At 36.9% G+C, this 27,222-nt stretch overlaps 1 protein-coding gene across 3 annotated transcripts in view; it reads right to left on the bottom strand.

The window, feature by feature from the left end:
• The window catches only part of DLGAP4 (DLG associated protein 4), a gene marked incomplete at its 5' end in the record, with an annotated part of 144,301 nt that overhangs the window by 100,890 nt on the left and 16,189 nt on the right, over positions 1–27,222 (bottom strand). The window lies entirely within an intron of this gene.

Raw genomic sequence — 27,222 nt, 5'->3', positions numbered from 1 at the left:
CACGGCTCACAGATCAGATCTGGCAGATGGACTTCTGACGTGACATTACAAGGCTCTAAGAAGGTCCTCTTTCCTACCTCTCATGTTGAAGACTTAGTTTTCTATTTGAAAGGAAAAGCTACTGTTACTTTCTGTGTGTATGTTTATGGGGAGTGAGTGAGTGCAAAGAGAGGATGTTATATAGGTAAGTAAATTTATGTAATTTAATACTTCCCAACTTGTCTATTTTGGTCTTTGACCCCAGATACAACATGGTTTTTAGGAGAAAAAGAAACCAACTAATGAACTTCCTCCAAAACTGTCTTAGGCTGTAAAGCTACTATATAATCTGTATCGACCATTATAAGTGATAAACACCAAAGGGAAGCATTTTTTATTTGTTTATGCCATAGTGCAGAGGTTCCCAACCTTTTGGGTACCAGGGACCGGTTCCATGGAGAGAGGGTGCCTGGTTTTGTGTGCTGCCTGTATTTTGCGGATGGGATTTTGCTTGTTTGTGTGGACTGGTTGCTGGCATGCTGCGGCCTGGTACTGGTCCATGAACTGGGGGTTGGGGACCCCTGCCATAGTAAATGATCTGGCTACTGAGGCAATGGTATAGCCATATCACCAAGTACATGGTTAAAGAGATTGGTTTCCTTTTTCCTTTTTGAGTCAACAGATATATAGTGCCACCCTTGCTTAGCATATTAATGGAGCTGCCTGTTGACCAGACTAAAAATGGTTATGACAGAACAGTAAGAACTAATGTATTCAGCAGGCAGCATTTTAAAAGATTCCATTCTTCTGAAGTTTCTAAAAGTTCCACAATGTAATAAAGGCTTGGTGTTCCCAAACTTAAAATAGCTATTATCTCCATTAGCTATGAAATCTGATAGCTATTAAAATTCAACAGCACATATTTACTGCATGTTGTTCATACTGTTGTTCATGTTGCAAGTTTTTGCAAAGTATTAATGCTTATAAATGTGTCTGAGTTTTAATTCCAACTAGTTGTTTCTACAACACTTGCAGAAAACTGCCCAGCATGATTTCCCTTGCTCACAGTAGCATGCATGGCAAGTGGCATGCGGTACCAGCAAAACAATTGCAAGGCACCTCAGTGGTAGCTGGTTGATTGCTTTCTCTGTGTGCCATAGGCAGCTGCATCTCAAGCTTGAGGAGCCTCTCAGTAGTCCCAATCATCCTGACATCCTGTCGTAGCAAGTGGCCCAGCTCTGTAGGATAGGAGGCAGCAAGCTCATTCTAGAGCTATGACATTTCATGGGCCACAGCCTACATTTAATATTTGCGGAAAGAACAAGAGTCAGGGAATAATGTAGAATGCATGGGAATATCTGCGTTTCTTTCTAAATTGGAGGGTCTTCTGTGGAGTCCCTTTTTAAAAAAAACTAAATCAAATCCATGTTGTATTTCTAATCATTTTTGGTACCAACAATGCTTTGGGATGGCAGAAAAGTTGCTTTGCCCTGGCTTTGATGGTGAGATTTTTAAAAAGATACTTAAACCAGCCTTATCCAACCTTATTTCCACCAGAGATATTCAGGCAACAGCTTTCAGCATGCATTGCTAACATGATAATCCACCCAAGCTGTTTGAATCAACCTTCTACTACCATATTAATCAGGAATGGAAGCAACTTTTGGACAAGAAGATAGTCAGAGTTTCAGTCCCAGTGGCTAGAAGAGAATCCAAGGCTGCACTCTGAACACCAAATTTACCGTCATAGTGTCCTATAAAGGTATTGACTTCCTCTACAAAAGATGGCAAAGCAGCAGGGGAAGAAATAGATAGGGGGATGCTTAAATGCTGTCTTATCTCCTGATTCTTGTAAAAACAACTCAAATCATAATAAAAGGTCCCAGTGACAAATGTCCCTAATCACATATCAGTATCTCTGCTGGGATCATTAGTTTTGACCTTTCCCATGCATGCTATTGGCTTCTCCATGAACTCTTAATTTCTGATGCAAAAAGGCTCCTTGCCTAGAGATGAAATTCAGCTTTCAAAAGCAATACTCTGCACTCCCAACAGGGGAAAAGCACAGCCACTAGAGCAGGGGTGTCAAACTGCCAGCCCGCGGGCCGGAGCGTCACAGAGAAACCACGCCCATCCCATTTTTGGCAATGGGAAAAAGTTCCAATACGTTGCGCGACGTCACGTGACGTCGCGAGTTTGACATGCCTGCACTAGTATAAAAATTTAATTAATTAATTAATTAATTAATTAAATAAATAAATAAATAAATAAATAAATAAATAGAGTATACACAGGAACTAACTGAGCCCTGAAACTCTTGGAAAGAAGCAGAAGACTCTCTTTTGCTTCCCACTTGCTTTATTTGGTTATTTGGGTGGCTAAAATTTAGACTTTCTTGGCTGGTTAATTATTAGACCTATCATCTCCCTGCACGCAAACTTTTTTTTTATTGAAAAGTTTTAAAATACATTTTTGAATACAAAAAAACCCCCTCCTCCCCCCCTCTCCCCAACCCCTCCCTACCCTACCCTCCCCCTCCCCGACTTCCCAGAGCTGAATACAGGGTATAAAAATACAAATAAACATAATCTAAAATACGCTAACAACAATAAAACATTAAATTCTATTGCACTTTAACTCTCCATCGTCAAAATAATAATAAAATAACTACAAACTAATTATACATCATATAGATCCACTACTTATTCAAATGCTAAATGAAACTTTTTAGTCCCATATTTGTTTGCACGCAAACTTATTGAAAACTAATGTTCTGTGGTCTTCTCATGAAGAACAGCTATCCAGAATGCATGTGTGTAATCTCCTGTTATCTGCTTATCCAGCAAAGTTCCAAAGAATCAGTCTACTCACTGATTCCTTGGCCTTTACTACAGTTATCAGCTCCACTTTCACAGACTCATCTTCGGTTTACCACACTGCCCCTGGAAGTCATCATAATACTTTATAATTTATTAATTAAGCTTGCATGCTGCTCAACTCTCAAAAATTCTGGGCAGCTACTGAAGAAACTTCATCTCATCTGACCCTGAAACAAACTAAGTATGGTCAAAGTGTTTGGCTTTAGTTGGAAGGCCAGCAGCAAATCCTTGGATTGGGAGCTAGACGAGAACATTAAAAGATCTTGGAAGAAAGCACTTGCAAACCACTTTTATATTTTTGTCAAAAAAATTGCCTGGACATTGATGTATATATGCAGTCCTTTGGAGTTTTGCTTGTTTCAAATAAATATTAAATGGTTGTGTTTAGTTTTTGATTGGGAACTACCCAGAATTGGCTGAAATGTATAAATGTTTTAAATAAATAAATTGAGGAAATCTTTAACTTCTTTCTTAAATGTATACTCTTTCCTTTATCCATGAATGGAGGTGCTACCTAGGGAGAATAAAAGAGGGTTTTATATAATCTGAACAAGGCTTGCACATTTGAAGGGGCCAATTCTCTCCAGTTGCTGGTCAATGTGTCACAGTTCAGCCCAATCAACTTTATATTTAGCACACCAGTCAAAATTGCTTTTATAGTCAATAAAACTTGGCCTTTATTTGTGCTCTCAGTTAGATTAAGGCATCTGAGTATGTTACTACTGGTGGGAGATAGACCAGAATCTTGTGGCCTTTGTGTTTTCAGACATGGGGCACAGGGAAACAACCATGCTTTAACCTTGAAATCTAGGTAAAACCCAACACAAATCAGTCCTAGTTCTAATTATACATTCAGAGCATAACCACCCAACTGGAATCTGATTTTAAAGTGCAAAACCCATGACTGAAACAACTGGCCTAAATGTTTATTTTTCCTGCTTCTTCATCCCTTGTTTTTTCTAACTCTCTCTGAAAAGGTATCTGAAAATTGGCACTCTATTAGGATAATTTGTTTGGTTCTAAAATTGTAATTAATTAGCTGTGGATTTTTGATTTCAGATTTTGGACGAATTTGTCTTTAAAAGAGTAAAACAAGTGAGAGAAGCTCCCTGCTATAAATAGATGTATGTATTTCTTAAAATAGCAACTCAGTGTGCGGGGCTCTTTCAAACTACAAACCATCAGAAGATCACATCCCTGTCCCAAAGAACTTATCTAAAATATGATATGGGAATAATAGAGGAAAAAATGTTGAACGAAGGAGTATTTGATTAGGTTGAGATACCAACAAAATAAACACAAATGAGAAACATTCCTTCTGGCTGCAATCCTATGAACTCTTAACCAAGTGTTTGCCCCACTTATCTTTTTCCAAGCAAACATGTGAACAGTTGTGACATGTGAACCCCACTTTCATTTAAGGATATCTAAAACATTGGGCACTTTCACTTAGCAAAAAATTTAGTCCCTGTACCTTATGCAACATGCTTGCACTGTGACATGAGTGTTCTTAATATCACATTTAGTATGATATGTCTTCCCATTTAGGACTTTTCCAAAGCACAGCTTTAAACTGCTTGAATTGTCTGCATAAAGTGGTTGAAAATTATATAGCCTCTTCCTCTACTTTGCCACTGTGAGAGTCTGATATTCTGTCCAGACCATGGTTCCTAGGAGAAAGACATCTAACTTGAAAATACTGTATTATTTCTGTGTGTTTGAAAAAAGGACAACATGGATGAAAAAAGGCATGAGGCCAACTTGGGTGTATGAAAAAAATCTAATGGAAATTAGATCAATTTTATGGAGATGTACATTAGCAAATGATTCAGCTTATTGAAGACTTTAGTGTAGGTGGCTAAGAGAGGCCAGCAGCATGTCCCAAAGGTACTATTTTAGAAGCCATTCTTGTTTTAAATTGATGGTGAAATGAATCTTTCTTGGGACCCAGTTTGTAGAGCACTGACCATGAAATTAATTTCTACCAAACAAGATTCTGTATTTCTGAACAATACATGTTGCTATAGATAGCTTACTGCAGAAGTTCCAGTCTTTTTAAGGTGGACCATTTGAAATTTTGAAGGGCTTTTGTGGGCATACTCTACTCATTAGTTAGAAAACAAACTGGCCATTCAGCCTAAAAAACCCCCCAGTTTTCCCTTGTTTAATTCTCTGGAAGATGGCCACATTTCCAAAGATTTTTATTTTTCAAGAATCCCTTTGGGCACCCATATATTTGGTGATGGAGGCTGGTACTTAGCTTTGTTCCATGACACTTTCCCAGTTTGTTTAAAAATGAAGAAGGGTGTGTGTGTGTGGGGGGGGGAAATCAAAACTTGAAAATGAAGTTGGACAAGAACCTTGGTGAAAGTAAAGGGAGATGTTTGCAGGGTGATTGATGCTTGCAGACATTCCACTTCTTTAAAAAAAAACCTTGGACTCAAATACATAATAGTTTGTTTGCCATAGATGAGAAAGAACATGTATTCCATGGAAGTTAGGAAATTCTTCAGCACCCAGGACAGAGATCGAAACAACATTGAAACAGGTTGCACTTTAGAATTTAATGTTGCTTCTCTTATTGTTTTTTGCAAGTAGATTTTGGCTTACATCCATAGTGGATGCACACAGTATCAATAATTTATGTTTTCTGAAAAATCTTCCCATTTTCTCCTTCTACACACAACTATTATTTATAAAGACTTTTTGTTCCAACCCAGATGTATTGGAATGCAGCTCCCCAAATTCCCACCCTGCAGCACATAGAACTATTATTCAAGTATATGAGAAAAGCATTTCCATTTCCATTTCTCTAAATTTAAGCTATTCAGTTTTATATGAACTTTCTTGCAGAGATCCTATTCTACCCTATGCTATCTGCAGGGTATGGCAAACAAAGTGGTGGCTACAACACTGTAATCAAAGATCCACTTGTTTTTTTTATCTGTGTCAAAATGTGCACCTGCACTCCTCCTTAATTTTGTGACTGCGTTATGTGAGAAAGACAACTGACAGATATTTTGAACCACAAAGCCGAGCACATTTTCAACAGAGTACCGTATTTTCTTATTATTTTAACTGCTTGTTTGTTTGCTTTTAATATGTGCCCAGCTGACTAATCATCTCTGTGAAGATGCAGTTTTATTTGGTGTATCTGAAGGTTATGTTTCCCTTGCATTTACTGTATTAGTTACTTATTAGTTCCATCTGAGGATACTAAGGAAGTTGGAGAAGAGAGTTTTTAGGGCAGAGGGGGGGGTCTGCCTTCTACACAGAGGGAAACTCCTCTGCCATAAATGTGTCAAAAGCAAGGGAAAGGCAAATGAGTGGAAAATTCATCTTGCATTGTAATGGCACTCACACAAGAGAGATTAAAAGAGGGAGTTTAAGGAGAAGCAACTGTTTGTATTATGCAACCCGCCCTGATTCTAAAGGTTTAAATACTTATTTATCTATGTACAGTTATGCATCTATAGACCTGGAAAGCAAGCAAGCAAGAAGGAAGGAGGGAAGGAAGGAAGGAAGGAAGGAAGGAAGGAAGGAAGGAAAGAAAGAAAGAAAGAAAGAAAGCATATATATATATTCAGTTGAAGCAGATAGACTAATTTTTTGTCAAACATGAGAAGAAGCACATTTTAATGGTAATCATATAGCTCTGCCCAATGCTAATGTTTACACTTCAGATTTTAAATGGATGTAATGGGTGTTTTTCTTTCTAGGCCTTTCTGAAATCAATAGTTCGGAGAGAACAGAGGGATTCCTAGAAGAATACTGGAAAGTGTTTATTTATATTGCGCAATGGAAGCCATTCATTTTCAGGGGTTTTCCTCATTGCTTTTAAGGTAATCTTTATTATATTATATATTTATTTTAATGGATAAAATAAAATTGTAGATACAAATAGTAGACTGGATTGCATAATATATTTTCAGACTTAATAATCACTGATGAAAAGGGGGGAAAGCAGTGAAGAAAGGTCCTAAATTTGGATGGCTTGCATTTTACTCATACATATCCAAAAACCTCGAGTTTCAGTGGTCTTCACACACCCTTGAGTTCTCAGAAAATTCTACTTGCATGAAATGTGCTATCCCAATTGCCGATGGCTCTCCTACCTCTGTTTCACCTGAATTCCCTCTTAAGGGAACTACTGACAAAACCTATCAGATTTTATGTACCTTGAGCTGCTCTTAGTGCTGCCACAAGGAGAGAAATTCTACTTTAACCCCGATACAGTGAAAGATAATGTAAGGCTGTATTACTTGCTAGCTGAGAATGAGAAAAAAGCAATGTCATATGGCCACAGAAGAAAAAAAAGATCTTGGCAGAGCATATGGGTGCCATAGTTAGGGGCACCATGCAAATGGAGAAGAGCCACTAGTTTTGATCTTTTCCCTTAAGCATTGCTAATCTCCAGATAGGTCAGAGCAGGATTTGCAACTATTTTACAAAAGAGGCTCAGGATCAGGAGGAAAGAAAAGCAGTTCTTGCTAAAGGCAAGGCTGAGTAGCTAAGAGCACTGACAACTCAGTATCAATGCTTAAGTAATAGCTTTGCCTTTCTGACCATTCCATTCCAGAATACCCATTATGAACAGGAGAGCTTTGATCATTTCAAGTAAGCACTAGCAATGCTGAACACCAGTTAGGGGTCAGCTGGTCTTCTTTATCTGATGCAGCCTGTAAAAGACCTTCAAGGTCCCTTCCAGCCATATGATTCTATAGTTTCCTCCCACAGGTTCTATTTCATTACACTTGATTAGTTGTTTGCTGTAACAAATTATTGCAGAATTCTGAAATACGTTTTACCAACTCCTGAAACTTTTTTTTCATATTTTTTAAAAAGCAATCTTATTCAATCTAATGAAAAGAAATGGGAATTTGATGAAATGGAGTGATAATAGGATTTGTCTTGCACTTGCTTTACTCGCAGAATGATCAAGGGACAGGTTTGAGGGTCTTATCTTTAATTGTACAGTTATCTCTTGAAGCCTCTAGTTTCCTTTGGGTCAATCAATTTACAAGGGAAAATTTCTGGAGGGAACTTCTATACTGCTTTATTAGATGAAGAAACAGCAGCCATTAGGGAGGCTGAAGAATGATGGAGAGATATATAACAGATGAAACAGCAGCAATCTCTATCTCTTTGCAACTGTTAAGTAAGGTCACAAATACCAACCAACACATTCTAAAACATCACAAGAATAAGACTGAGATACAAACTTTTGGGAAACAGCAGGGAAGATTTCGATACAGCATTAAATCTAAAAAAAATCCTTAATTTTGACCAGACAGCTTCTGTTTAAATGAGTTCAGCCAAAAAAAGTTCACATTTTTTAAAAAAAATAACTTTATTTATTTTTTTTATTTTAAAAAACTTAATAGACTAATAGTCAAGAGAAATAACAAAAAAAGTCAGTATAGAAAGAAAAAGAAGATAGATGTGCAATAAAATAAAAAATATAGAAAGAAATAAAATACACAAAAAAGAATGACTTTTGACTTTCCAGACCATTTGTTGTATTATGAAGTAATTGTTGCCTTTAATGTTTAAGTAAAGTCTGTTACCTGTAATTTCCTTATCAATATGAGAGTGCAAATTAAACCATATTCTATATGTTGTTGTATGCAAGGATCCCCTCAGAGAACTAAGTACTAAGTCATAGCCATTTGGCATGGATCGCAGAAGGAAATAGACAGCTAGTTTTCATAGAGGCATCTGCCTGCATTATGGCCTGACTGAAAGTGCCATTCAGACACAATTCAGTTTCCTCATATGTACTTTTATATAAGACTTCTGGAAGACTACAGGACTGTTATTAAATAAAATCTTCAGCATTTCTTTTTTTAAAATGGTAGACTGTATTAAAAAAGTTTTAAACTGAGAAAAATAGATGTATTGCTGATTCTACCTCAAATGCGTGAATTAAACATTAATTAAACAATGGTGACTCATTGGGGAGCTGGGTGAAATTGATTGTTTCTGTCAGTTTCCCCTTTTAGTCCGAATGATAGGAAAACTTGGTAAATCTGACTATTGGTGTTCTAGAAGACTAATAGGTCTGTATCCAAAAATGGCTGAACTAACACATAAGAGAGAGATACTTTGTATTTCATACAGAAATAGAGCACAACAATGATGAAAACTGTAAACAATGCATTTGGGTCAATATAAAAGGGAGAAAAAAATGACACTGCCATAGGTGTATACTATAGGCCACCCAACCAAACAGAGGAAATCGATGAACTTTTTGCTAGTCAGCTAACTAAGGTATGTAGGAAGCACATCAAAATACTAATGGGGGACTTTAACTACTGTGACGACAAACTCTGCACCAAGTGGAAGATCAAACAGATTCCTGACAAACCTAGCAGAGAACTTTGTCTCCCAAAAAATAGAGAAGGGAACTAGGAGATTAGCCATATTGGATCTAATTCTCACTAACAGAGATGAAATGATAGAAGCTGTTGAAACCACAGGAACCTTGGGAGGTAGTGATCATGAAATATTGGAATTCAACATTATGGAAGCACAAGCAATAGAACACAGTCAAACTAGAGTCTTGGACTTCAAGAGAGCTAATTTCAATAAACTTAGAGAAGGCTTGGGAAGGATTCCATGGATGAAAATCCTCAAGGGGAAAACAACTCAAGAAGCTTGGGAAATTTTGAAAAGTGAGATAATAAAAGCCCAGTGTAGCACAATACCAACAAAGAGGAAAAATAACAGCTCTCAAAAGAAACCAGTATGGCTGCATGAAGAACTCTCTGATAGATTGAAAGATAAAAAGGACAAGTATAGAAAGAGGGGTACATTACTAAGTCAGAATATCAGCAAACAGCCCGTGCCTGCAAAGATGAAGTGAGGGAAGCTAAGGCTCATAATGAACTAAGGCTTGTGACCAAAGTCAAAAATAACAAAAAAGCTTCTTTCAACATGTAAAAAACAAGAAAAAAGTGAAGGAAATGATTGGTCCATTAGTGGGGGAAAGTGGCAAGAAGGTGACAAGCAACAGGGAGAAAGCAGAACTATTTAACTTGTTTTTTGCATCTGTCTTTACATAAAGGGAAAAAAAGACCAACCTATCAAAAATAGTGCCATAAAAAACAGAATAGAAACACAAGTTAAGATAGGCAAGAAAATGGTAAGTGAGCACCTGTCCAGCCTAGATGAGTTCAAATCACCAGGACCAGATGGATTACACCCCAAGGTTCTCAAGGAACTGGCAGACGTGATCTCAGAACCACTGAACTATATTTTTCAAAGATCCTGGAACACTGGGGAACTACCAGAGGACTGGAAAAGAGCTGATGTAGTCCCCATCTTCAAAAAAGAAAAGAAAAAAATGGATCCAGGAAACTACAGACCTATCAGCCTGACCTCAATACCTGGGAAGATTCTGGAAAAGATAATCAAACAACGAATCAGCGAACACCTAGAGGCAAACAAAGTCATTACTAAAAGCCAACATGGGTTTGTCAAAAACAGATCATGCCAGACAAATCTTATTGCATTCTTTGACCAAGTGACAAAATTAGTGGATCAGAGGAATGCTATGGATATAATTTATTTGGACTTCAGTAAGGCACTTGATAAAGTAGATCACAACCTACTACTCAATAAGATAGAAAAATGTGGGTTAGACAGCATCACCACCAGATGGATTCATAGCTGGCTGATTGGCTGTACTCAGCGTGTGGTCCTCAATGGAACCACATCTACATGGAGGGAGGGTTCTGTTCTGGGCACAGTGCTCTTCAACATCTTCATCAATGATTTGGACAAGGGGATAGATGGGGAACTCATCAAATTTGCAGACAACACCAAGCTGGCAGGAATAGCCAACACTCTAGAAGACAGGCTTAAGATTCAGGAGGATCTGGACAGACTTGAACACTGGGCGCTATCTAACAAAATGAAATTCAATGGTGAAAAAAGTAAGGTTCTACATTTAGGCAAGAAAAACCAAATGTACAGGTATAGTATAGGGAGTACATTGCTCAAAAGTAGCAACTGTGAGAGGGAGCTTGGAGTCCTAGTGGACAATCACTTAAATATGAGCCAGCAGTGTGCTGCAGCTGCCAAAAAAGCAAACATAGTGCTAGGCTGCATTAACAGAGGGATAGAATCAAGATCATGTGAAGTGATAATACCACTTTACAATGCCTTGGTAAGGCCACACTTGGAATATTGCATCAGTTTTGGTCACCACGATGTAAAAAAGATGTTGAGACTCTAGAAAGAGTACAGAGAAGAGCAACAATGATGATTAGGGAACTGGAAGCTAAAACATATAAGGAACGGTTGCTGGAATTAGCTATGTCTAGTTTAATGAAGAGAAGGACGAGGGGAGCCATGATAGCAGTGTTCCAATATCTTAGGGGATGCCACAAAGAAGAGGGAGTCAGGCTATTCTCCAAAGTGCCCGAAGGCAGGACAAGAAGCAACGGATGGAAACTAGTCAAGGAGAGAAGCAACCTAGAATTAAGGAGAAACTTCCTGACAGTTAGAACAATTAACCAGTGGAACAACCTGCCTCCAGAAGCTGTGAATACTCCAACACTGGAAGCTTTTAAGAAGAGACTGGACAGCCATTTGTCCAAAATGGTATAGGGTTTCCTGCCTGAGCAGGGGGTTGGACTAGATGACCTCCAGGGTCCCTTCTATTATTATTATTATTATTATTATTATTATTATTATTATTATTATTATTATTATTATTATTATTATTATTATTATTATTACTATTACTATTATTATTATTCCCAATTTAATATGAATTGGGGATATTCTAATAGTCTAGTTTTAATATTGAAAGAAAGATTCTCCTGCATCTGATACCCTCCAGATTTACCATTTTACTATTGTCAACAGCTTTTATGCTGGATAGGAATTGTACACGTTTGAATAAGGCTGGGAAAGTCTGCTTGATTCATGCGGTCCTCTACTGATCTTACTTTGCTACCTGTTAAATATAGCATTTTTTTTTTGTTTTCTTGTAACTCAACTATCTTGGAAGAAACAGCCATTAGGAGGGAGGACCCACCCTCTCATTTTCCAAGTTGTCAAGAAAGCACAGTCAGGCAAGAGAGGTTACTAACCCCATCTCTGCTTATTTTGCTAGCAGGCCAAGAAAAGACAGTCTGACACCTCCCTCTTTCTTCCAACAGTACTTATAAAGACAGAGGCTCCAGATAAGATAAAACAGTGTGTGGATAACATCTCACTTCTGTTTAATCTCAGCTTTAGAGAGTTCATAAATAAAACAAGTGCTGGCAGAGAGATCACATTGGCTGCACAAGCTCACAGCTTCTGTTGGCCTTGTCAGTACTTCCTTGTCCCCAGAGGATGACAAGAAATGGTGACTTGCTAATCAAACTATATGTCTACTTCAGTCAAGCCTCAGAGAGAAAACACAGTGTTCATTCCCTGTGATACTTGCATGGATTATTTTATTCTTATTTGGCAGAGTAATAGCATTTGAGGCCTCTGGATGCAATAAAACTCTCAGGGCTTTTTTCCATTAATTTCTCACATCCCTTGCTAAATGTTTGAAAGTCAAAGAGGAGGAGCAGTTGCTGCTTTTCAGCCAACAGAGAGAGCTGCTGAGCAGACATCCTTGGAAAAGGTTGTTGCTATGCTTGTTCTCTCACTTGTAGGTTCTTTGTGAAAGGAAAGACTAGTCCAGGGGTAGGCAACCTCGGCTCTTTTATGACTCATGGACTTCAACTCCCAGAATTCCTGAGCCAGCTGGCTCAGGAATTCTGGGAGTTGAAGTCCATGAGTCATAAAAGAGCCGAGGTTGCCTACCCTTGGACTAGCCATAGCTATGGAGCAGAAATTCCAACTTTTTCTAGCTAATGCATACACTTAGAATATTTAAACTGGATAGAACATTGAAATTACCTTGTAGGCAGTATTGCAGCAAGGTTGCTGACGTTATGTTCTAAACATGATGTCAGGCAATAACTGCTGTTTTTCCTTGGATGTTCTCAAAGCTTTTGCTCATCTGTGTTTTTCCCAGACAGGTTGATCATTTTGAAACATAGCAGTAAATTCTGGCTACCTATGATTTATAAGCTTTCGGGGTCTCATTTGGGGCAGTGAAGCTTTCTTGGAAATGAGGATAGTACAGACTGCTGGGAAATGCTTCTGGAGGGGATTTGTTTTTTTTTTATATTGTAAAAGGCAAATGTGGCAAAGAACATGTAAAAGGAAAGTGTACCTGGGCATATTGGTGCCCTCAGACATGATGTTGGGAATTGCAGTTAAAGAACCTATGTTGCATCAGGAAAGTTTTGTTCAGGTCCTCTATCTCCAATTAAAGAAGGAATCAAGTAATAGGTGACTGGGAAATTCTTCTACCTCTCATTTTGGAGAAAACCAGAATAGACAATATGATTGATGAAATCCCAATCTTTTTTGATCCTTTGATTGAAGATGAAAGAAATGTGTGGTCGGACCTTTGCCAATTTCACTCAGTTAAAAGCCAAACCAGATCAGAGACAGGCCCATTATTATACATATCCATTGATCATTATTTTTTTAAAAAACAGGCCCAATTTTTCATTCTTTCATCAGTAACCTGGTAAATAATAATAATACAAAAGATCATTGTTTTACTGTTCCTTCAAAGAAAAAAAGAACTTGAACATTTCATTGTTTCACTGTAGAACTTACAACAACAAAACAAACCTGCAGTGCCAAAAATTCCTGTTTTTTCTTTCTTTCTGATAAAGGAGCATAATATTGAGGGGCATGCTCTTTGGCTGTGTCATACATACTACTTTTTGTAGAAGTCTATCAATGGCTAGAAAGTTCTTCAAATTTAGAACCACAGTATGTCTAAATAAGCCTTGTAAGCTGATGTCTCCATTTACAAGTAGTCTTGATTTAGGACTACTTAATGACAGTTTAAAATAGCTGAAAGTCTACTTTAATCTCACACAGACATCCACATGTCTACTGTGTGACTAGTCTGAGTCAATCAAGGTGAGCTTTTTTTAAAGTGCTCTGAAATGTCTTCTCATCACAATTGTTTCAAGGCTTTTCCAGTTGGAAAAACAGTTAGACCAGAGCTATGGAACCTGCCTGCAAACATCAAATGACAATTTAAACAGCAAAATGTCCTTAGAACTTTGCTACTTCAAATCTCATTAAACACACTTTTTGCTACTCTAAACTTCACCTCCCTGGCATGCATAAATGTGTATGTATGTAGAGAACTATTCACATATGCCTTGTAATTTCTAAGTTGCTATTCTGCTCCACAGCAGGGTCTCCATCAATGTGCGATGAAAGATTACTACAAAGGTCATACGAAGAAAAATATCTAAAAGGGACTTTGATTTTACAAAAGTTGTTGGATTTTAGCCTTCATTATTGGCCTTGCTGGCGAGGGATGTAAGTAGTTGGTTTGCTAATATCTGAAGGAGTGAAGATTCTCCACCACTACTTTACAAGATTCTGTAAACAAGTTTGCAGGCCACCAATCAGGATAAATACATACCTAGTCCTTGAGGTATGACAGATTATTTTAGGACTGTTCTAAGTTACAACAGCTACAGAACTGGTGCTTTATGGCCCTAAAAACAGCCATTCAGATGAATAGTTCATTCAACAAGCACAGTGTTTGTTTAATGGCCACAAAGAAAAAGGCTGGAAAATTACTTCCTGTGGGTGCTTTGACTTATTTTTTTATAATATATTTTATTATTTTTTTAACATGGTCACCTTAATATTTGCTAAACAGTGTGTTGTCTGGGTTTACATTTTAAAAACATTTGCTAACAATTGATTTCTATGATCTATAATTCACATAATAGCTTTACTTGATTTCCTCTTCTTCCCATAATGTTCTCTTTTAACAACTTTAAGTTAATACAGTTCTTATTGTTTTGATAGATAACAATTGAATATATTTTTAAAATATTTCTGCAAATAATAATCACATCAATATAATATTTCTTTACTATCTAGTAATTCTGGTTGCCTCATCATAGATCCCGTTTACAGTTCTTGTTTACATTTCTTTTCCCCATAATATTCAAGACATTCTTACTGGTTAAGATTTTCTCAAAGTTAATTACATTTAGATATTTTTTTCTCATGTAAACCATCCCATAACTTTTACCTTACTTAAGGAATAAATAAGACTAAAAAAAGAGAAAAAAAGAACAGGAGTAAAGAGGGATAAAAAGATAGTATACTACTGAAAGTCCAGGTTTCCCCTAAGCTAATATATATTTATTTCCAATTTATTTCCATTTTATTTTACTGTAATTAAAATATATTTAATCTTTATATATTCCATTTAATAAATCTAGTCATCTGGTCTTTTAACTCTTATTCAAAACATTTTTTTCCCAATCCATTGTAATTTTCTTAAAATTAATCACATTTAAATATCTAAAATATGTCCTTATATATAAGCCATTCTAACTCTTTTATATTACTCATATCAAGAAATAAGATAAGAAAAGAAAAGAAAAGAAAAGAAAGAGAGAATACTATGTTATTTGAGGGACTCCTCCCTCTTAAAGTAAAATTCATATCCAAAATCTTTCTATTACTTTAACCATGTTCAAACAGGTGTTTCTTTTTTAAATATTCTCTCTGATAAGTCCCATCATCTATTTTCTCAATTTTCACTTTAGCTTTCTTCTTTTGCCCAGTATCTTTGATCAATATATTCTGCTGAATCAAAGAGTCTTTCCATATTCTTGTAGGTGTCACTGTAGATATAAAAAATAAGTAAAGTACAATATCTTTGTAAGAGGCATTTGCCCTTTCATGTTTGTTGAAAATCTTTTTCTTTCTTTTTCTCTTAGTATCTCTTATCATTTGTTGTCTCTCCAGTTCTATTGGTGTTTCTGACGTCTCTGCAATCCATTTTGACCAGTCTTTTTTTTTCTTATCCTCAAATTTGTCTTGTGGTCTTAAAGTATAAGTTGCCTTTTCCAAAACCAATATTTCTTGTATTTTTCCCCCCACTTGGGTTAAATCATACTTTTTTGTTGTGTTAAGTTCCATCTTTGAGTCTCTATCATCTAATTTGTGTTCAGTTATCTGTTTTATCTGCTTCTTCTCTATTGCTATTTCCTGGGATTTTTTTTGTTGGAAAGTTAAATTGGAGATGAATTGCTTTATGTTTTCAAAGTTATTTTGGATTTCTTTGTGGTTTGAAGTCATTCTTTGAATTAGTTGCAGCATCTCATATGTCTCCTCTTGAAAGGTATTTATTTTTTCTTGATAAGTTCTTTCTGCAAGTCTCTGATTTTCCACAAAGGTCAAGAATTGAGGTTTTCTTTTCTCTGAAAATAGCTTTAGAGACACAGTTTAGTAGATATTTATAATCCAAAAAGGTTCAAAAAGGTTTCTTGAAGTTTATAATCTTCTCTTTGTCTGCAACCCAAATTGTTTTCTTTTTTGTCACAGCTGTTCTTTATTGTTACAGCTTTGAAGGTCACAAGCACAGATTAGTTTTTTCCAGATTTTGCCAAGTCCTGTATAAAAGCCATAGCTGTCATAGTCTTTATTCACCACTAGATGTCAGCACCAGTTTATTTTTCAAATTATCAAAATAGAAAATTGCCTTTAAAATGAGAATCTTAACCATTCAACAATTTCAAACTTATCCAAATTTAGGTTTTATATTCATTTCATTTCATTTCTGTATGTTTTGATCTTCCATAAAAGGTTTAGTTTGCTGCTTCCATTAGTAAAAGGGTGGGGCAAAAATCCCACTCCTTCGCGTTTGGAGGTTTTTTGTTTCTTGGGAATTTCCCCCCCAGGAAAAGTAATAAGTAGGATAAAGAAAATCGATGATCTTACCCAGATTCAAATGCGCTGTTTACAATCAGCTTAAAATAGTGCTTTTTGAGTTTGGTTGCTTGTAGCTTGGGCTAGACTCTGAAGTTAGGCCAGGCTTTCTCCTGTTGGTTTCTGGAAGGCTTCTCCTGGACCAATAAGGTTGACCACCATCTCTATGTGGCCTGCAGGACTTCCTTCCTTCTTTGCCACCTCTTCAGGGTGGCTTCTGGCCCATTTAGGGTCCCCTAACAGGAAAAAAATCAGTCAAAGGGCATGGAGTCCCAAAATCTCTTGGCTGCTGTGCTACTGCGCAAGATCAGAAGTCCCTCGGTGCTTTAACTTATGACCCTGATGGTTTTTGAGTGGATTTCTGATACATAGATGAAATACTGCAAAATTTAAGGTAAATATGAAAATAACAAAACATAGCAAGACAACACAGCTCACATGATTGATTTTTTTTAGCAATCCAGTGATGCAAGGATGATTGGGAACTACCAATCTAATTAACTGGGTTATGCTACCTGTCTGGGCTGCAAAAATCAAGATTATCATTTGATGCCAAAACAGAGGTCCAATAAATTCTTGCTGCCATCTATTGATCACCTAGATTTGAGACACCAAGTTCAGTCTAAACTAATGTGACAGAGTTTGTTAAAAACCAAATACTTTAGCTGGATTACCTAAGACAGTTTTGATACAGAGCTTGAATTTAACCTTTTTTTTACTTAACTTGGTCAAGTTCACCTAAAACATAAACTATGCTCTATTATAAATGGCAATTTCATGCATTTCACTATGGTAAGGTACATTTAAGAATGGCTCTTTGAATAAATCATAATAAAAATGCACCAGGTTATAATTAATCATGGCTTAGAAACCAAAATGCTCGCATTCATAAAACTGGCTAAGTCAAAGCCCAACAAACCACATTATGCCTAAGCATAATGCATAAATCCAATCACTATATCATCAGCAATGTGCCTTATAACTTAAGACAAAATGAGGTTTCAAACTCATGTCCAATTAATTTAAAAGAGCTATTTTCCAGGCTTTATTGTTAAAAAAAAAATCAGAAATAAGATTCCTTAAAAGACTGAGGCAATAAAGTGGCATGTTTGATGGTCCTCATTGTATCACCCAGAATTGTGCCCATGAGCCTTTTCCTACTCTCTAGTTGAAGAGTCATCCATCCCTTTTTAAGTTGGCAGAACACTCTACCAGCATGATAATTGCTGTCCCCATTGCCAATCCCTGCCTGCTTCTGTTGCCTCTATTCCCATGCCCTGTAGGCACCCTGACTTCCTTCCAAAGCAATGGGTAACAATGTTTTTATAAATGTCAAGGTCATTCTTGGACTACACTGGAAAAAACACCCCTATTGCATTTACTTTTGTGCAACATACCAGATTTGAAGGGAAAATTCTGAGTGTGCATGAGAGTGAAACATCATTTTTCTCAGTACCTCCTTAAACCAAATGTCCTTTCCTGGAGCTGTGTCAGGCTGTGAAAGCGCTGAAAAAGATGCAGCTTTTTAAAAGGTCACTGGTAGATGCAAGAGGAAGACCCCCCCACACACATTGAGCCCCCTTTTCTTCAGATTGCTCCCTAGTCCTATTACTTGACTCTTTCACAGTGTTAACCAATATCCCACAGATGATACAAGTGTATCCCATTCATGAGTTGGAGAGGAGATGAAGGCAAGCTCACAGGCCTATGGCTGAAAGATGTTCGTACCATTGTGAATTGCAACTGGGGAATGGCCCTAAATGGAATCATTTTGGATGGAAGTCTTAAAAGAGGCAGACTTAAAAGTGTTATCCATCTTGTGAATGAATCATAGATCCCTGGACCAGGTGTGTTGAGGTGTGTTTTGCAGTGTGACCCCCGCGTAGAAATCAGGTGTGAATCGCCATTCACACAGTGGTGTTGCCCTTTTGACTTTTTTTTGCATCCTTTTAGATGTCTATTTCCTGGAATGAGCAACTCTGGCTTAGAATTCTTTCTTAGGGCCAAACTATTTATGTGAATAATAATTCATAATATTCACACTGGTCGATGGGAAGAGTATGCTATGTAAATGACAACTAAGCCTGATTAATGCTAAGACTGCAAAGGTCAGTGTGGAAGGGAATTTTAACTTTCTTAGGCAGGTGCAAATTTCTCTTGACATTCAGGTAGCAAATCTGGAGAGATTATTTTTGTTGGAATTATAGCGGGGGAGAGAAATAACTGTTCATTTAAATCTTGATATGCTTTGTTTCAGGTCTATACTGGCACGCCAAGGCATTAAAAATTATTATAAAACAAAATAGAAAATAAGACTAGAATACAAAATCATAACAAACTTAAAGTTTTTAGTGAAAAATATAGTATGGAAGATTAGTAGCCAATCATTTTAAATTACAATTTCTAAATAGAAGCAAAACCGCAGAAAATTACCAACCCCGCCCCCACAACCTGAGAACTAAATCTTCAGAGCTTCTTTAAAAGCAATTTACAAGTCTACAAGTGGGTCAGGCAAACTTTTACCCAAAACATTTTGTAATGATGAGTCACCTCAAAAGAGGATCTGTTTCTTTTGCTCATCAGTCTGATGAACTTCCCTGGTTTATTTGGAAGGCCCTTACAGAGAAATGGTTAAATTTCTCCTTATCTAACAAACAAAAAGCCCTTTGCAGATTAATTACTTTTATATATTTGACTTTCTAACTTGGTTTTTATTCATGAAAATGAGAGTTGTGGGTATTATATCCTTTCCTTATAATCTGTTAGTATCCTAACATTTTAAAAATCTGTTACCATCCCTTTTGCTTTCTTTTACTGCTACTCCAAAAGCTCTTTTGTTGCTTAGAGATTTCTTTGTAAGCTTAACTTCCTTTTTTCTATTAGCTTTTCTAACTTTTTTCGCCCTGTAGGTACCAGTAATAGCTACTTGCTGGCACACTCACTTGTTGATTTCATCCTTTGTCTTATTTCCTACAGGTGTCAAATCTCCGCAAAGATCCATAATAGTTTAAGCTCCTTTCCTTTTCTCCCACCCCATTGGAATGATATATGACTGTGCTTAAAGTATCTTATTTCTTAGAAATTGTCAATCCTCCTGTATTTATTTTATCTTTAGGAATTTTACCCTTGGATCTTTCCTAGTATTTCCAACTTCACTGAAACTGGTTCTTCTGAAATGCATTTACAACTCCGCTTGTTGTTTCTCCTGTAATATCTTGAATTTTAAAACTATGTGCATGCACTGCCGCTTGCCAGTCAACAAGGTAGCAAGTTGTATGCCTGCCACAGTCCAGTAATATACAAACTTAGGACTTTAGGAAGTCTTTTTACATTTAGTTAAAAATTGTAAATTTAACATAGTCAAAGATTTGGCACAGGGTATAAGACCAAGAATCCAATAAATGAGAAACATCCAGGCAGTCTCTGAGAACTGGACAAAAATGAACAGAAAAGAAAAAGATGGGATATGCACAGATTGAGACCAGGAATCCAACAAATGAACAACACATCCAAAGGAAAAGATACAAGACAATGTGAGATGGGGTCCAGAGTTCAAAGCACAGCAAGGTAAACAACAACAACAACAACAACAACACAACAACAACACAACACAACAACACAACACAACAGAGCTAAGGCTTGAAAGCTCTTCTCTGGGAGTGAAGCCAATAAAAAGCCAAGTTGAGCCTCCACCCAGATGCACAACTGGGGCATTTTATTTATTAAAGTGTACTCTACCATTTTTTTAAATCAGTGTCTCTGACTTGGGGAACTCAGGCCACTGCTGTTATAGCATTAAATTGTGCCTCTGTTCAGGACTGGTTTGCTGAACTTCAGAGTCTGTGGTGGTGTCATGGTGCAGGCAGGCAGTCCTGAGAGTTTGCTGGATCTGCCTCAGCTAGAGTGGAGTTATTGGCTTCAATGCTGCTGGAATCTCCAGGACTATTAATCAATTGAATCAAATCAAATCAAATCAATCAATCAATAAAATTACCCCTAGATGCTCCCAGTTCCCACAACTTCTCTAAAGATAAATTCACTTAGTTCTTCTACTCTTCAGAAAAACTCTTCCCAGTTGTTAGAATTAAGAGATCCCACTCCTTTATTGTGTCTTCAACTTTCTGGTAAATAAATTGGCCAGTGATATCTTGCAATCTTGGCAGATGTTTGAGTAACTGAAGCTTTTCATTATTGCTGTGACCCTCCTCCCTGAAAGATCAGTAATCTGGTCCCGGAAGAAATCATTTAGATCTTCTAAATGGCTTGGTGGTCTATACTATACTCCTGTTATACATAATAATGTTTTCCTTTCCTTGCGTTCTTATTCAAATATTCGTGATTGTGTTCATATTTTCATTATAGTTCTCAAAAGATGTCAAAACCTATAAGATAGTACTACTTCTCACTTTTTGTTTGGCGTATTCCTTTTGAATAAGTTATACTTGTCAATGTTTGTTTTCCATTCACGAGTGTTGTCCTGCCAGGCTTCATTAATACCTAATAAACCATAATCACTTTTTTGCATTAAGATTTTCTGTTTGTTCCCCATATTTTGGGTTTTATAATGATACTGAAATCCTGGGGTCATATATATTAACCTATTCCACCATGTATTTCTATATACATTATTGGGGGCTTCCAAATCTTGCATATTCTTTTAGTCTCAGTACAGGGGATAATGCAGTTTTCTAGATTGTCTTCTCCCTTCCCAACTGGATTCAGTTTAAAGAACTCCAGATCACATTATTTCTGGTTCTTGTGGGGGTTACTGCATTTTGCTTAGCTCTGAAATGGACCCATTATCAAATGCGCCCATTGGCACCATCTGTATGGCCACCTGTTCCCTTCTAGTAATTTTTATTCTCTTGCTGAGCCTTGAATGATGAATAAACCACCTGTGCTCACAGCTCATTCACCCTCTTTCCTGGCATTTTGTAACCTCTTACAGTGTCTTCAAGGCTATGTTTAGCATTGTCATTTGTTCCTGTGCAGATCAGTAGAAATGGATCTTTATCAGTGGGCTTAAAAGTGTTTTGAGAATCTTTCCATTCTATCCTAAAAAGAACTGGTGCCCCAGGGAAGCACCACGCTTCTGTTGATAGCTTGTCTGGCTGACAGATTGCTGCCAGTAGGAAGTCTCCAATTACTACCACTTGTCACTTCCTATTCTTTGTTTTTACATGATTTTCATCAAAACTTTTAAAAAAGAAGATCAAGAACTAATTCAAAGTAATACAAAATAATGAAAAAAGTAGTTAGTAAAAAAGTGCAAGAAAAAAGTTTAAGACAAATAGAAAAGAAAGAAAATATGTACAAAAAGTGTCTTCCAATATTCTTCACAGCAGTTGTACATATAATTATATTTCAACCTCTCTCTCTCTCTCTGTATAAAGTTACATCATAACACTCTTCTTTGTGTAATCTACCCTGTCTTATTATCAATGACATGAATCAATCCCTTCCTATTCTTCAGAGCAAGGGCAGAAATCCTTCCTATTGTAAAGCTGATAGAGTCTCATTACTTATCAATGAGATTTATGGAAACTGTTCTCTATCCAGGACCCCAGATCTATCAGCTGTGATGTCCTGAAATCAATTCTGAAGTTCTGGAAAGTACAAGTAGTCTTTGACTTACAACCATTTGCTTAATCACTATTCAAAGTCGTGATGGAACCCCCCCCCACCCCACCCCGCAAAAAAAAAGATATTTAGGAACTGGTTCTGAAGTTCTGATGATTGTCCTTCCCATGGTCATGTGACCACATTTCGACCACTCAGCAACCATCCTACATTTGCGATTGTTTGCAGCATATCATGGTCACGTGACTGCAATTTACAATGTTTTTACCAAAACCTGGTGTTTACTAGCGAATCATGGGTTTACTTAATGACTGCAGCATTCACTTAATAACCACTGCAAAATAGGTAATAAAATGGGACCAGTCATGTAATGACCCACTTTATCACCATCACGACTTATGACCATAACTTTCTACATCTTATCATATTACTTTTCCAGAAAGGCAATCAGCTTGCACTTGTTGCATGGATAGTTCTTGTGGTTTTGAGGAAGGAAAAAAAAACATAGTATAGCTCCTGCGGGTCATCAGGACAGTTTTCTTCATCTCTGTCTGTCTCTGATGAACAAACATAGAAGCAAGTGCCTCCCCTTTGAATCTCCAGTTCCACTTCTCCAGCCAAATGTCTACTTGCTCTGCCTGTTTTTTATTCACCGAGTAAATAACTTTGCAGGGAAGAATAATGAGGAAACCAGTTTTTCCTAAATGTACCTTGTTCTCCTCCAACACATTTCCTGTAAATGAAATTAAGAAGAGGTTTCCTTACACAGGAACAAAACACTAAGTCTAGATAGTTAATTTCTTTGTATTGAAACACTGCAGTTTGCAGAATGCACCTGGCTGATAGTAAAGAAAGCTATTAAAGCAGTTTAAAAATGACTCCCAAAAATGTATTCCTGTATTCATTCTGCTTCATTATTTGAGAATTAGTCTAAATGTGTTGCTTATGTTACTTTCCTATGAGATGTCCTTGAATATGTAATTAGATTTGTATATAAATTTCCCATATACCGGTAACCACTAGGATGGTTTTATCTTCAAGGTCATCTGCATTTTTCAAAGAAAAAAATAATCATGATAAAAGAACTTTATTCTTCAAAGGACTTGTGTTTTATCTTAATATTCTTTACAATAGATTATTAACTGAGAGCTCAGATAATCCTGACTTTTCTTATTAAAAAATGGATCAAGTAGTCTGTGATAGGAAGTATCTCTGCTTGAGATACCAAAAAGTGTCTACCAGATGAAATGATCTTGAAATGGGTGAATAATGTGACTTTGTACAAGACAACTTCCTATGTTTCTAAGTTCTGGACAATCAGATCTGATTTGTAAAACTCCAGACAAGCCATGAGGTGGCAGCAAAGAGATAAAGGAAACTCTAATGTTTGCTGCCATCTGGTATTGTCTAGTTTTGTGCAACTCAGATCTGGTAATTGCATAATTTTCTCAGGTTAATATTATTGACTAGGTTCACATATTATGCTAAACCATGCTATGATTATTTATGGCTTTTTGACAAAGCTACAACTGGCTAATTTCATATTATCTTACTTATAAATAGGTAAAGGTAAAGGTTCCCCCGCACATGTGTGCTAGTCGTTTCCAACTCTAGGGGCCAGTGCTCATCTCCGTTTCAAAGCCAAAGAGCCAGCGCTTGTCCAAGGATGCCTCTGTGGTCATGTGGCCAGCATGACTAGACACCAAAGGCTCACGGAATGCTGTTACCCTCCCACCGTAGTGGTCCCTATTTTTCTACTTGCATTTTTTTACGTGCTTTCAAACTGCTAGGTTGGCAGAAGCTGGGATGAGTAACAGGAGCTCACTCTGTTACGCGGCACTTGGGATTCGACCCGCCAAACTGCCGACCATTTGATCGACAAGCTCAGTGTTCTAACCCACTGAGCCACTGCGTCCCTATCTACTTATAAATAATGATGTCTAAAACATGATAGCTGAATTCCTACAACATGCTAAATCATTTATACAACATGCTAATCAGACAGACTCTATTATGGAATTTGTATTATAATTGACTTGAGATATTAGTGATATTAACCCAACCATTTCTACCTCTTAGCTGCAGATACAATTGGTTAACTGAAAATGTGATCAAGAGCTGAAAATGTAGCTATGGTCATCTTCTAAGTAAACAGATCTGAAATCTGAACAAAAGTCTTTCCCAGATCCTTCCTTATAGATGATTTCTACTAAAAAAGGTAAAGGTAAAGGTTCCCCCGCACATGCGTGCTAGTCGTTTCCAACTCTAGGGGCCGGTGCTCATCTCCGTTTCAAAGCCGAAGAGCCAGTGTTTGTCCGAGAACGTGTCCGTGGTCATGTGGCCGGCATGACTAGATGCCAAAGGCGCACAGAACGCTGTTACCTTCCCACCATAGTGGTCCCTATTTTTCTACTTGCATTTTTACGTGCTTTCGAACTGCTAGGTTGGCAGAAGCTGGGAGGAGTAACAGGCGCTCACTCTGTTACGCGGCACTCGGGATTCCACCCGCCAAACTGCTGACCTTCTGATCGACAAGCTCAGCATCCTAACCCACTGAGCCACCACGTCCCTTAGATTTCTATTACAGTGGCCCTAATGCATTGGTTTTTGGGGGGAGGGCACAAACACTACAATTTCCATAGAATGAATATGCATAGATACAAAGAATGCTTTCCATAGTAGAAATGGAAGTACAATAGGATTCAAAATGAAGAAGATTCTAAGCAGGAGATCTTTAGGTTTGCTACTTAGTCTGTTGCTTGTAATGGACAGCTCAAGGCCTTCTCCTTTGTTTTTATTCTAAGAAGACCTGGGCTAGATAAAGCCTATCTGCTTCTGGTAAAGCAGATCACAGGATCACACCACTCTATATATCTTTCTACTTTGCAAAAGACAATATTGTAACTTTTGCTACATTACAGTAGGCTTTTCAAACTATTTAGTCTAATAATCTCTATTCTTTTTACTCCTTTCACATACCCAGTGTTTTAAGAAAAAAATAAAAAAGAAATTATGTACCTTTCCAGTTTGGGACAAAGGATAATTTCTTGTGGTATATGTAGAAGCAGGGATTTTATAAAATGAAAAAGTTTTTTTCTTTTTAAAGTTGTTTCTCTTTTCAAAAGTCTTAATAACCACATTTTTTGTGGATAAAGAACAAAACCTTGTAAAAAGCACATGTTGCTTGACACAAAATCTCACAAGGGCTCATAAGGGACATAAATAGAGTCTCTCCAACATATTAGGTAGGAAAAAGGCCTTGGATGATTGTTAACTAGTTACATGAGTTATAGTACTCTATTCCTTTTCCCTATTTACATAATTCTATTTAATATATTTCAAACTCTAAAAGAAAATTGAACACCTAGTTAATGGAGCTATTCTTAAAAATAATTTTCAACTCATCCCTGACCTTTTGTGTAGAGGTATAGATAACTGACAGAGAAAAAAAAACAATACAATACTTTTTTCCCCAAGATCAAGTTCGGCTTTTAATATTTGTTTAATAAATGGCTATAGACCTAAAGAATAAAGAACAAAAACTTAAAATTATGCAATAATTAAAGTAAAAGAAAATGCATGCAGCTATGTTAATGCACAACAAAAGGCAATATGGGAGGATAAATCTAATTTCTCAGAGAGTAAAGATATTGTGGAAGGTGTCAAGGTTCCATATCTAGATTGGTGGAAAAGCTTTGAACAAGGTAGTCAACAACTGCATGTAAGAGAAATGGACTGAAAAGCAAAAACCTTGCTTTAGCTAGTTGTAGAGCAATGATCTCTAATGGCCAGAGCTACAGTTAAGAATTTTGTGACCTTAGAAGATGTTTCACCAAATTGATCTTGTAGCAGTTGATCTATACACATTGAATATAATAGAAGAGAAAATGATTCAATGAGACCAAGGTACCAGGTGTGATACAGGGGACAATCTAGTAGCAATCTATCCCAGGGGTCTTCAAACTTGGCCCTTTTATGACTTGTGGAGTTCAACTCCCAGAATTCCTCAGCCAGTGTGCCTGATCTATCCTATTATCTGAGCACCTGCAAAGGCAATTCTGGTAAGAAATGTGATATCTATTTGTAGTACTCATTGAAAGCAAGGCATCAAATTTCACTAGTGTAAATATCCTTATATGTATGTATAATTTTTGGTATAATTGTTAAGGATCAGCTAGAAATTAGAAACTCTGAGTTCTAGACCTACTTTAGGCATTTAGCTAGCTGGGTGACCTTGGGCCAGTTTCTCTCTCTCTCATCCCTAGGAAAAAGACAATGGGGAAGGACCCTTATAAAAAAGAAATTGCAGAGATTTAGTCCAGGCAGTTATCAGGAGTTAAAAACTGATTCAAGGTATGCACAGAAGTTCTTTATGTGGTATGATATGATAAAAATATTTAGATATGTAGAAAGGAGCACCTAAAAGCTTAGCACAGCAGATATGTGAATTTTTTAATTTATCTTTTTGGATGTTAATTTATCTTTTTGGACTCGCTGCTTAAGTTCTGCCAAAGCTTTATTTGTACTCATAGAACATACAGCTAGGCCCTCAATAAGAGAAATTCAAATCTATTTGGGGTTTCAAGGAGGAGTATATCCTGGGATTCTCCGTAGCATTTTTGTTTTAGCCAGAATTTTAGTTGACAAAGTCTCAAAGAGACGCATCCAAGTTCCAGCTGAGTGTGTGTCTGCAGTTGATCAAAGGACATAGACAAAAGTCTTAAAGAAGTTAGCATGAGTTACTTCTGACACTGTATGTATAGAGTTGCACACTGCACAGCAGCAGATTAGTTTATTTGCTTTAAATAATTTGATTGCTGCAGGCATATAGTTACGTCTCTGGCATTCAAATCCGATACTCTCATTGGATGCTTTTTGTTCTTTAAATGACAGCTTGCTTATTTGATTACTCCAGGAGGTAGATGGTTGGAAATGAATACCTAAATTTTTAAAGTCTTTGACA

Source organism: Vipera berus, assembly GCF_964194415.1.
Source record: "Vipera berus genome assembly, chromosome: 3".
In the NCBI taxonomy this organism is placed as follows: domain Eukaryota; kingdom Metazoa; phylum Chordata; class Lepidosauria; order Squamata; family Viperidae; genus Vipera; species Vipera berus.
Note: the sequence above shows the minus strand (reverse complement) of the source record. Positions and strands in the feature narration are given on the sequence as shown.